The sequence below is a fragment of the Pongo pygmaeus genome, chromosome 3, assembly GCF_028885625.2.
Source record: "Pongo pygmaeus isolate AG05252 chromosome 3, NHGRI_mPonPyg2-v2.0_pri, whole genome shotgun sequence".
NCBI lineage: Eukaryota > Metazoa > Chordata > Mammalia > Primates > Hominidae > Pongo > Pongo pygmaeus.
The window spans coordinates 66,369,787-66,380,395 of NC_072376.2; the positions used below are offsets into that span (position 1 = coordinate 66,369,787).

Here is a 10,609-nt window from a genome sequence, read left to right on the forward strand (position 1 = left end):
TTTCCTGATTAAAGAAAGGGAACAAAAGTGACTCCTAGCAGAAGCTATTCCACTCACAGTTTCATTCGATGGATTTTCTACAAGTTAAGGTTAATGAAATCTGACTGCCAGGCATACGTGTTAATGAGTTTCTTCTGAGTGAGAGCCAGCTGAAATCACAAACAACAGATTTGGACACCCTTAATTATTTTAATTATGTATAAGATGTTTTAAATAAGTAGGAGATCTTTTTTGTAGTTCATAAATGCGGTGATTGGGTTTTCATGTTTATGTGTGAGATGTGCTTCCCTCAAACCTTGTTATGATGTCAGTACGTTACCCATCTGATGTGGAAGAAAAAGAAAACAAACAAACAAGAAGAAATAAATAGAAGTCATAAAGCAATAAATTACAGAAACACAAATATGAGGAATGAAAGATTATCCAAAATGGCCAGACTTTAGAAGAAGCCAAAGTGAATTTTTAGTTTTCAAAAATTGTTGAAGTAAAAATTTGAATATATGGATAAAAGTTAGATACAGCTTAAAACAGAATTAGTAAACTGGAAGTTGGGTGGAACAAATTATCCAGAATACAGCCCTCTCACTCTCAAATGGATAGTACGATAAGAGTTAGAAGTGTATATATCTAATCCAAATCCAGAAGGAGAGAACAGATAAGACTGAGAAGTGGCAATATTTGAAGCTATTTGCCAGGTGCGGTGGCTCACGCCTGTAATCCCAGCACTTTGGGAGGCTAAGGCGGGTGGATCACGAGGTCAGGGGTTTGAGACCAGCCTGACCAAAATGGTGAAACCCTGTCTCTACTAAAAATACAAAAATTAGCTGGGCGTGGTGGCGGGCACCTGTAATCCCAGCTACTCAGGAGGCTGAGGCAGGAGAATTGCTTGAACCTGGGAGGCAGAGGTTGCAGTGAGCCAAGATCGCGCCACTGCACTCCAGCCTGGGCGACAGAGTGAGACTCTGTCTCAAAAAAAAAAAAAAAAATTGAAGCTATTATGGCTGAGAATTTTCCAGAAGCAATGTATGACATTGATCCACAGATACAGATGGAAAATGAATACCAAGGAGCACAAATAGAAAGAAATCTACACTTGAAAACATATTTCTGTGAAATACAAAACACCAATGCCTCTCCCTACCACTCCCCTCACACACACAGAATGCAACTACTGAGATAAAATAGATTACCAATAATGGGATGACAATTAGAGTGACAACAGACTTTTTCACAATGTGGGAAGGCAGGAGATAGTGGAATAATATCTTCAAAGTGTTGAGAAAAAATTCTGTCAATCTTAAATTGCATACCCAGAAAAACTATCTAATTTTAGGAAATGCATTGTGAAGTATTTAGAGGTAAAGTACTTAAGAGTACAATAAATCTGTAACTTAACTTCAAACATTTAAGAAAAAAATACATAAATAAATATATGTATATACACACATATATTTAAAGAGAGAGAGAAGCCAATAAGATAAAATGTTAACATTTGGAGAATCTTAGTGAAGGGGATATTTGGGAATTCTTTATGCTATTTTTACACCTTTAGGAGTACAAAATGATTTCAAAATTTCAAAAGATAAAACTTACAATAGCAATAATAAATATAAGTACCTAGAAATAAAAGATATGAAGAAGACTACAAAGGAGAAACACACTGCATTGATGAGAGAATACTTAGCATTATACAATGTATATAATTATACAATTGCACACTACACTTCACAACATCCCCCACATTTACCTACAGACTCAATGCTTTTCCTATAAAAATCCCAAAAGGAATATTTGAGTAACTTAAACTGACTCTAAAATTTATATAACAGATAAGAGACCCCAAAATAATTAAAATAGCCCTGAAGAACAACAACAACAACAACAAAAATGAGTGAGGACATACCCTGTCAGATAGCAAGACTTATCATAGATGACATAGTACTTAACACAGCTTAGTATCAGTTCAGATAGACAAAGTAATCATCTGAACAAAATTGAGAGCCTGAAAAAAAAGGCCCACACTTATGTGGACACTTGATTTATGACAAAAATGGTGACCTATTCAGTAAATGGTGTTGGGACAATAGGTTATGAAAAAAAAAAAAAGAAAATCATATACTTATATACCATACACAGAAGAAGCAGTCTCTGCTGTACTATATACAAAACTTGAATTCTCTTAGAGAACGTTATAGGATAATATTTTTATAACCTTAGGGTAGGGAAGTATTCCTTAAACAAGATTGAAAGGCACAGATAAATTCAGCTACATTAAAATTAAGAACTTTTAGCGGGGCATGGTGGCTCACGCCTGTAATCCTAGCACTTATGAGGTGGAGACGGGCGGATCACTTGAGGCCAGGAGTTTGAGATCAGCCTGGCCAACATGGTGAAACCCCGTCTCTACTAAAAAATACAAAAACTAACTGAGTATGGTGGCGCACACCTGTAATCCCAGCTACTCAGGAGGCTGAGGCACAAGAATCACTTGAACCCAGGAGGTGGAGGTTGCAGTGAGCCGAGATCACGCCACTGCACTGCACCCTGGGTGACAGAGTGAGACTCTGTCTCAAAAAAAGAAAAAAAAAAAGAGCTTTTGTTCTTTAAAAGGCACCATAGAGAAATAAAGAAGCTATTTGCTACACTTATAATCATTGAAGGGTTAGTATCCAGAATATCCAAAGTCCAAAAAATTAGTAATCCATAAAACAGTAAATCAGCAAAACACACACGATGCAATATAGTTCTGGACAGGAAGTATGAGCAGGCATCTCACAAAAGAGAAAATATGAATGGTGAAAAGACTTATGAAAGTTCCTCAAACTCACTAGTAATTAGCAAAATAAGACCGTAAGGAATTATATTTTATACCCACTGGATTGCCAAAAGTTAAGAAGCCTGAGTCTACAGAGTTGGTGAAACTTTAGATCAACTGTAACTCATATATACAATTTTTGGGGCTGGGCATGGTGGCTCACACCTGTAATCCAAGCGCTCTGGGAGGCCGAGGCAGGAGGATCGCTTGAGCCTAGACATTCAAGACCAACCTGAGCAACATAGCGAGACCCTGTCTCTACAAAAAATAATAATAATAATTTAAAAAGTAACTGGGCATGGTGGTGCTTGCCTGCATTCCCAGCTACTTAGGAGGCTGAGGTGGAAGAATTGCTTGAGCCTGGGAGGTTGAGGCTGCAGTGAGCTGTGATAATGCCTCTGTACCCCAGCCTGGGTGATAGAGTGAGACTTCATCTCAAAAACAATAAATAAATTAATTAAATAAATAAAACCTCATCTTGGTAAGCTTCTTCTCAATATATAGGTGACTATATTTCCAGATTTTTAAAAAAATATGGTTTCTTGGCCAGGTGCGGTAGCTCACACCTGTAATCTCAGCACTTTGGGAGGCTGAGGCAGGTGGATTGCTTGGGCTCAGGAGTTCAAGACAAGCATGGGCAACACGGTAAAATGCTGTCCCTACAAAAAATACAAAAAACAAAACAAAACAAAACAAAAAAATTACCTGATCATGTTGGCACATGCCTGTAGTCCCAGCTACTCAGAAGACTGAGGTAGAAGAATCGCTTGAGCCCAGGAGCTTAAGGCTGCAGTGAGCCATGATCATGCCACTGTACTCCAGCCTGGGGGACAGAGTGAGATCCTGTCTCAAAAGAAAATAATATATATATGTTTCTTTAAAGATGTCTTTGGATTCTTTGAAGTTTTTACATATACTAACACAATCTTCATCTCTTTAGCAAGGCTATCCACATTGACTCTGGATATATATCCAGGAGTAATTTTTTAAAGTTTACTTACAATCATAAAACTGTGTTTGTTGCTCAGTAGCCCTGCATAGTTTACTAAAACAGTTCAAATCATTTCAACATAGTAACACCAGCTAATTATCACAAACTAATCACACTTGGAAGAATTGTTTCCTTGACTAACAATTGCCATATCTCAGAACCATTACTTCTGAATAATATAAGCTCTTGGTCATTAGGATTGAAAAAATAGGAGATGCGCTCATCATCATCTTTGGAGAGACAAGCAGGGGGCAAAAGCAACAAGACTGCATGTCCTGGCTATTTTCCCCAGAATAGATTCCAGTTTGCCTTTCTCATAATATGCTCAGAATATAAACCAACACTTCACATTTGGTCTATTTCTTGCTTCAGTCATTACGCTTTCATTAGTGGACTTTTTAGTTCCTTTAATTCTTTATCTCTCACTAGCACTACTTTTTAATATTTCATTTTATAGTCTTTATTAGCTTATTGGTTGTATCTCTTTTTATTTGTTCTCTTTTGTCTGGGTTTGTGGCTTTGGGGTCTACAGTGTATATTCCTCACTTGTTCTTTTTTCTCTTTCTTTTTTACAGACATGATCCCACTTCCATCACCCAGACTGGAGTGCAGTGGTGCAATTGCAGCTCACTGCAGCCTGGAATTCCAGAGCTCAAGCGATCTTCCCACCTCAGCCTCTCAAGTAGCTGGGACTATGGGTACACACAACTACACCCTGCAAAGTCTACAGTGTACCTTCTTATCAGTCTCTTTTCAAATAATATTAGACTACCTTTTTATTGATTTATTTTTTAATCGAGACAGAGTCTTGCTCTCTCGCCCAGGCTGGAGTGCAGTGGTGCGATCTTGGCTCACTGCAACCTCTGCCTCCCGGGTTCAAGTGATTCTCCTGCCTCAGCTCCCAAGTAGCTGGGATTACAGGTGTGTGCCACCACGCCCAGCTAATTTTTGTATTTTTAGTAGAGACAGGGTTTCACCATGTTGGCCAGGCTGATCTCGAGCTCCTGATCTCAAATGATCCACCCAACTCAGCCTCCCAAAGTGCTGGGATTACAAGCGTGAGCCACCACACCTGGCTTAGACCACCTTTTGTATAAGAATTCGGCCTATTATATAAAAGCCTTACAACAGTGCTCTTCCATTTTTCTCTCCCAGTTTCTGTGCTATTGTTGCCTTTTACTTTACTTCTGTGTACATTTTATTCTCATTATTTACAGATTCTATATTTGTAAAGTCACCTACTTGCTAAAATTTATTTGTAACTCCAAAATCTATATGGTAATTCTGTAGTTATTTGTGAACATGCTCAGGGCAGCAAAATCTTTGAGTCCCTTGAGGTTCACAATCCAATCAGAAGAAATAAGGCAATGCCTGTCTTCTTTGTTTCAGCTCTTCTACTGTAAATAAGTGTCCTATTTTTGGTCTAGTTATTGCCATATTGTTTATATGTTGTGCTTTCCATGTGGATGATTTCACTGTTTAAAGTGGCACCCCAAAAGACTTGTATACTGAAAACTATGAAATGTTGTTGAAAGAAATAAGTAAATGGAAGGACATCTGGTGTTCATGGAAGACTTGGTATTGTTAAGATGTCAATATTACCCAAAGTGATCTACAGATGCAATGCAATTCCTATCAAAATCCCAATGACATTTTTTTTTTTTGCAGAAATAGAAAAGTCCATCTTAAAATTCATGTAGAATCTCAAGGAACCACCAAATAGCCAAAACAATCTTGAAAAAGAAGAAAGTTAGAAGTCTTATATTTTCTGATTTAAAAATTTTCTGCAAAGGTATGGTAATCAAAATAGACTGGTACTGGCATAAAGACAGATATAGAGACTGGTGGAAGAAAATAGAGAACCCAGAAATAAACCCTCTCATATGGTCAAATGATTTTCAACAAGGCTGTCAGCCATACCCAATAGGGAAAGAACAGACTCCTTAACAAATAATGTCAAGAAAACTGGATGTCAGGCCAGGCATGGTGGCTCATGCTTGTAATCCCAGCACCTTGGGAGGCCAAGACAGGCGGATCACCTAAGGTCAGGAGTTTGAGACCAGCCTGGCCAACATGGTGAAACCCCATTTCTAATAAAAATACAAAAATTAGCCTGGCGTGGTGGCACATGCCTGTAGTCCCAGCTACACAGGAGGCTGAGGCAGGAGAATCACTTGAACCCAGGAGGTGGAGGTTGCAGTGAGCCGAGATCGTGCCACTGCACTCCAGCCTGGGCGACAGAGCAAGACTCTGTCAAAAAAAAAGGAAGGAAGGAAGGAAAGAAGGAAGGAAAGAAAGAAAGAAAGAAAGAAAGAAAGAGAAAGAAAGAGAAAACTAGATGTCCACATGCAAAAGAATAAAGTTGGACCTTTATCTTATACCATATACAAAAAGGGACTCAGAATGGATTAAACATCTAAACACGAGGCCTAGACCTATAAAACTCCTAGAAGAAAACATAGGGGAAAAGCTTCATGATGTTGGATTTGGCAATGATTTAGTGGATATCACTGGATAATGATAAATATTAGATAATGATTTCTTCCTTTGGATATGACACCAAAAGCACGAGCAACAAAAGAAAAAAAAAGACAAATGGAGCTACATCAAACTCAAAAACTTTTGTTCATCAAAGGACACAGTCCACAGAGTGAAAAGGGAACCTATGGAATGGGAGAAAATATTTCAAAATCCTATATCTGATAAGGGATCCAGAATGTATAAACAACTACAACTCAACAACAACAAAAAAATCAAATAACCCATTTTAAAAGTGGGTAAAGGCATGGAATACTGTGTGGCTATAAAAATGAGTGAGATCACCGAGTGCGGTGGCTCATGCCTGTAATCCCAGCACTTTGGCAGGCAGATAACGAGGTCAGGAGTTCGAGACCAGCCTGGCCAACATGGTAAAACCCTGTCTCTACTAAAAATACAAAACTTAGCTGGCTGTGGTGGCAGGCGCCTGTAATCCCAGCTACTCAGGAGGCTGACGAAGTAGAATCACTTGGAGCCGGGAGGCAGAGGTTGCAGTGAGCTGAGGTCATGCCACTGCACTCCATCCTGGGTGACACAGTGAGACTCTGTCTCAAAAAAAATAAAAATAAAAATAAATAAGATAATGTCCTTTGCAGCAACATGGATGGAGCTAGAGGCCATTATCCTAAGCAAATACAGAAACAGAAAGCCAAATACTGCATGTTCTCACTTATAAGTGGGAGCTAAACAATGAGTGCACATGAACACAAATAAGGGAACAACAGATACCAGGGCCTACCTGAGGGTAGAGGGTGGGAGGAGGGTGAGGATGGCCAAACTACCTATCTGGTACTATGCTGATTATATGGGTGACAAAATAATCTGTACACCAAATTCCTGTGACACACAGCTTACCTATATCACAAACCTGCACATGTACCCTGACCCTAAAATAAAAGTGAAAAAAATGGATAAAGGATCTGCTTGAGTAGACATTTCTCCAATGATAATACACAAATGACCATCAAGCATATGAAAAGATGCTCAACATGACTAATCATCAGAGAAAAGCAAATCAAAACCACAATGAAATATCACTTTACACCTCTTAGAATATCAAAAACAACAAACAAGCAAAACCCCAGAAAATAGCAAGTATTGGCAGGAATATAGAGAGGCCTGGACCCTTGAACACTGTTGGTATGACTATAAAACGGTACAACCACGGTGGAAAACAGTATAGTGGTTCTTCAAAAAGTTAAAACAGAACTACCATACGGTCCAGCAATCCCACTTCTGAGTACATCTCCAAAAGAACTGAAATCAGGGTTTTGAAGAGAGATTTGCAAACCCCTATATCTAGCAGCACTATTAACAAATGCGATATGTATGCACAATGGAATACTATGCACTCTTAAGAAGGAAAGAAATCCTGTCACATGCAACAACATAGATTACCCTTGAGAACATTATGCTAAGTGAAACAAGCCAGTTACAAAAGAACCAACACCGTATGATTCTTCCTATATAAGGTATCCAAAATAGTCAAATTCATTGATATAGAAAGTAGAATGACGGTTACCAGGGGATGAGGGAAAGGGAAAATGGGGAGATGTTGTTTAATGGATATAGAATTTCAGTTCTGCAAGATGAAAAAGTACTGGTGATCTATTTCATAACAACCTAAATATGCTTAACACTACTGAACTGTATACTTAAAAAAGGTTAATATGGGCGAGGCGTGGTGGTTCATGCCTGTAATCCTAGCACTTTGGGAGGCCAAGGTGGGTGGATCACCTGAGGTCAGGAGTTCAAGACCAGCCTGGCCAACGTGGTGAAACCCCATCTCTACCAAAAATACAAAAATTAGCTGGGCAAGGTGGTGTGCACCTGTAATGCCAGCTACTTGGGAGGCTGAAGCAGGAGAATTGCTTGAACCCTGGAAGGTGGAGGTTGCAGTGAGCCAGGATCATGCCACTGTACTCTAGCCTGGGCGACAGAGCTGGACTCTATCTCCAAAAAAAAAATTGGTTAATATGGTAACTTTTATGATTTGTTTTTTAACCACAATTTTTAAAATCTTATTTTAGTGTATATGTATAACTAAGATATACAGAAATTCCTGGCTCGGTGACCCTTCCAGAGGCTGTGCCTTTGGGAGAGAAATCAAGTAGAAGTTGGGAGGGGCTAATACAGTTACACAGATCATAAAGTATGCTGTGAGAGAAAAGAGGCAGAGTTGTTTGTCTATTTTGTGTTTTGGGCTCACATTTGCTCAAGAGCTTTATGTTTATCAATCAGATAATTAAAGAATATTTGCTTAAATATCACTTTGGTTTGCTGAAATCAACACAGCCTAAGGATAAAAACCTAGTGTTTCCTCAAATTTTGTCATTACAGGTTGAATTAAGTGTGTCCCCCCAGATTCACACATTGAGGTCATAACCCCCAGTACCTTAAGATGATATATTTTATGTTGTGTTTTTTACCACAATGAAAATTTAAAAATTATTTTAAAAATAAATAAACTCAAAATGGATCAAACACCCAAATATAAACTATAAACTCTCTTAAAAGAAAACATAAAACGGCGTGGTGGTTCATGCCTGTAATCTCAGCACTTTGGGAGGCCAAGAAGAGTGGATTGCTTGAGTCCAGGAGTTTGAGACCAGCCCAGGCAACATGGGGAGACCCCATCTCTATAAAAATACAAAAATTAGCCAGGTGTAGTGGTGGATGCCTGTAGTCCCTGCTGTTCAGGAGGCTAGGGTGGAGGATCACTTGAGCCTGGGAGGTAGAGGCTGCAGTGAGCTGTGGTCACACCACTGCACTCCAGCCTGGGTGACAGAGTAAAACCTTGTCTCAAAAAAAAATTAGGGAAGAAGCTTTATGACATTGGGTTTGACAATGATTTATTGGATATGACATCAAAAGCATAGGCGACAAAAGAAAAAATTGACAAGATGGACTTCTTCAAGACTGAAAACTTTTGTGCATCAAAGGGCACTATCAACCGGGTGAAAGGGAATCCATGAAATGGGAGAAAGTATTTGTAAATCATATGTCTGATAAGAGATTGATATTCAAGATATATAGAGAACTCTCTTAAAATGCAACAACCAAAAAAAACAACCTGATTTTAAAATGAGCAAAAGATTCAAATAAATGACTTTCAAAAAAATACAAATGGCCAATAAGTACATTTAAAAATGGTCAACATGAGGCCAGGTGCAGTGGCTTACCTGTAATCCCAGCACTTTAGGAGGCTGAGGTGGGAAGATACTTGAGGCCAAAGTTCAAGATCAGCCTGGTCAACATGGTGAAATCCCATCTCTACTAGAAATACAAAAAAAAAAAAAAATTATCTGGGCATGGCAGTACATGCCTGTGGTCCCAGCTACTCAGGAGGCTGAGGTAGGAGGATGGCTTGAGGCCAGGAGGTGGAGGTTGCAATGAGTTAAGACCATGCCACTGCAATCCAGCCTGGGCGACAGAGCAAGACCCTGTCTCAAAAAAAAAAATAAAAAATAACATCAGTAAGCATTAGGGAAATGAATAATAAAACACAGTAAAATACCACTTCACATACACCCATTAGAATGGCTATTACTTGTTATTTTAAAAAATGACAACAACAAATAATGTGTTGGTGAAAATCTGGAGAAACAGGAACCCTTGTGCATTGCTGAGGAAAAATGTAAAATGGAGCAGCTGCTGTGAAAAACAGTATGGCAATTTCTCAAAACATTAGACATAGAATTACCATAAGATCCAGCAATTCCACTTCTGGGTGTATACCCAAAGAACTAAAATCAAGATCTTAAAGAGACATTTGTACACCTGTGTTTATATCACACTGTGATTATAGCATTATTCATAATAACCAAAAGATAGAAGCAACCCCAGCGTTCATCAATGAATGAATGAATAAACAAAATGTGGCATATACATACAAGGGAATATTATTCAACCTTGTCACAAAAGGACAAATATTATATGATTCCACTTATATGAGTGTGGGAACAAGAGTGACTTCTGACTAACCCTGAGTCCAAAAATGCCTCCATAATGTCTAGCTGTCATTACTTTTTGTGTAGGAACCGCTAGTCACTGTAAGTTTCCTCCAAAACAGCACTTAACGCTGTTACAAACATCACAGGCTAGGATTCCTGTAGCACCTATACATTCCTTCCAGAGCACATATATTTATATTTTTCCCAAAGACATCAGCCTCCCCAAGGATCTGGGAGGTTGTGGTGCTAAGATCTACCTGTCTTGCAGCCCCCAAGACCATGCTTCTGTCCATAAGTTCCCCTGATAAATAA

The 10,609-nt window shown here is 38.8% G+C and overlaps 1 non-coding gene across 1 annotated transcript; it reads left to right on the plus strand.

Moving 5' to 3' along the window:
- The first annotated feature begins 224 nt into the window (after nucleotides 1–224).
- On the plus strand, nucleotides 225–329 carry LOC129035989 (small nucleolar RNA U13). Its single transcript, XR_008502461.1, has one exon. It is a non-coding gene; the product is annotated as a small nucleolar RNA U13 (small nucleolar RNA).
- Nucleotides 330–10,609: the final 10,280 nt, after the last annotated feature.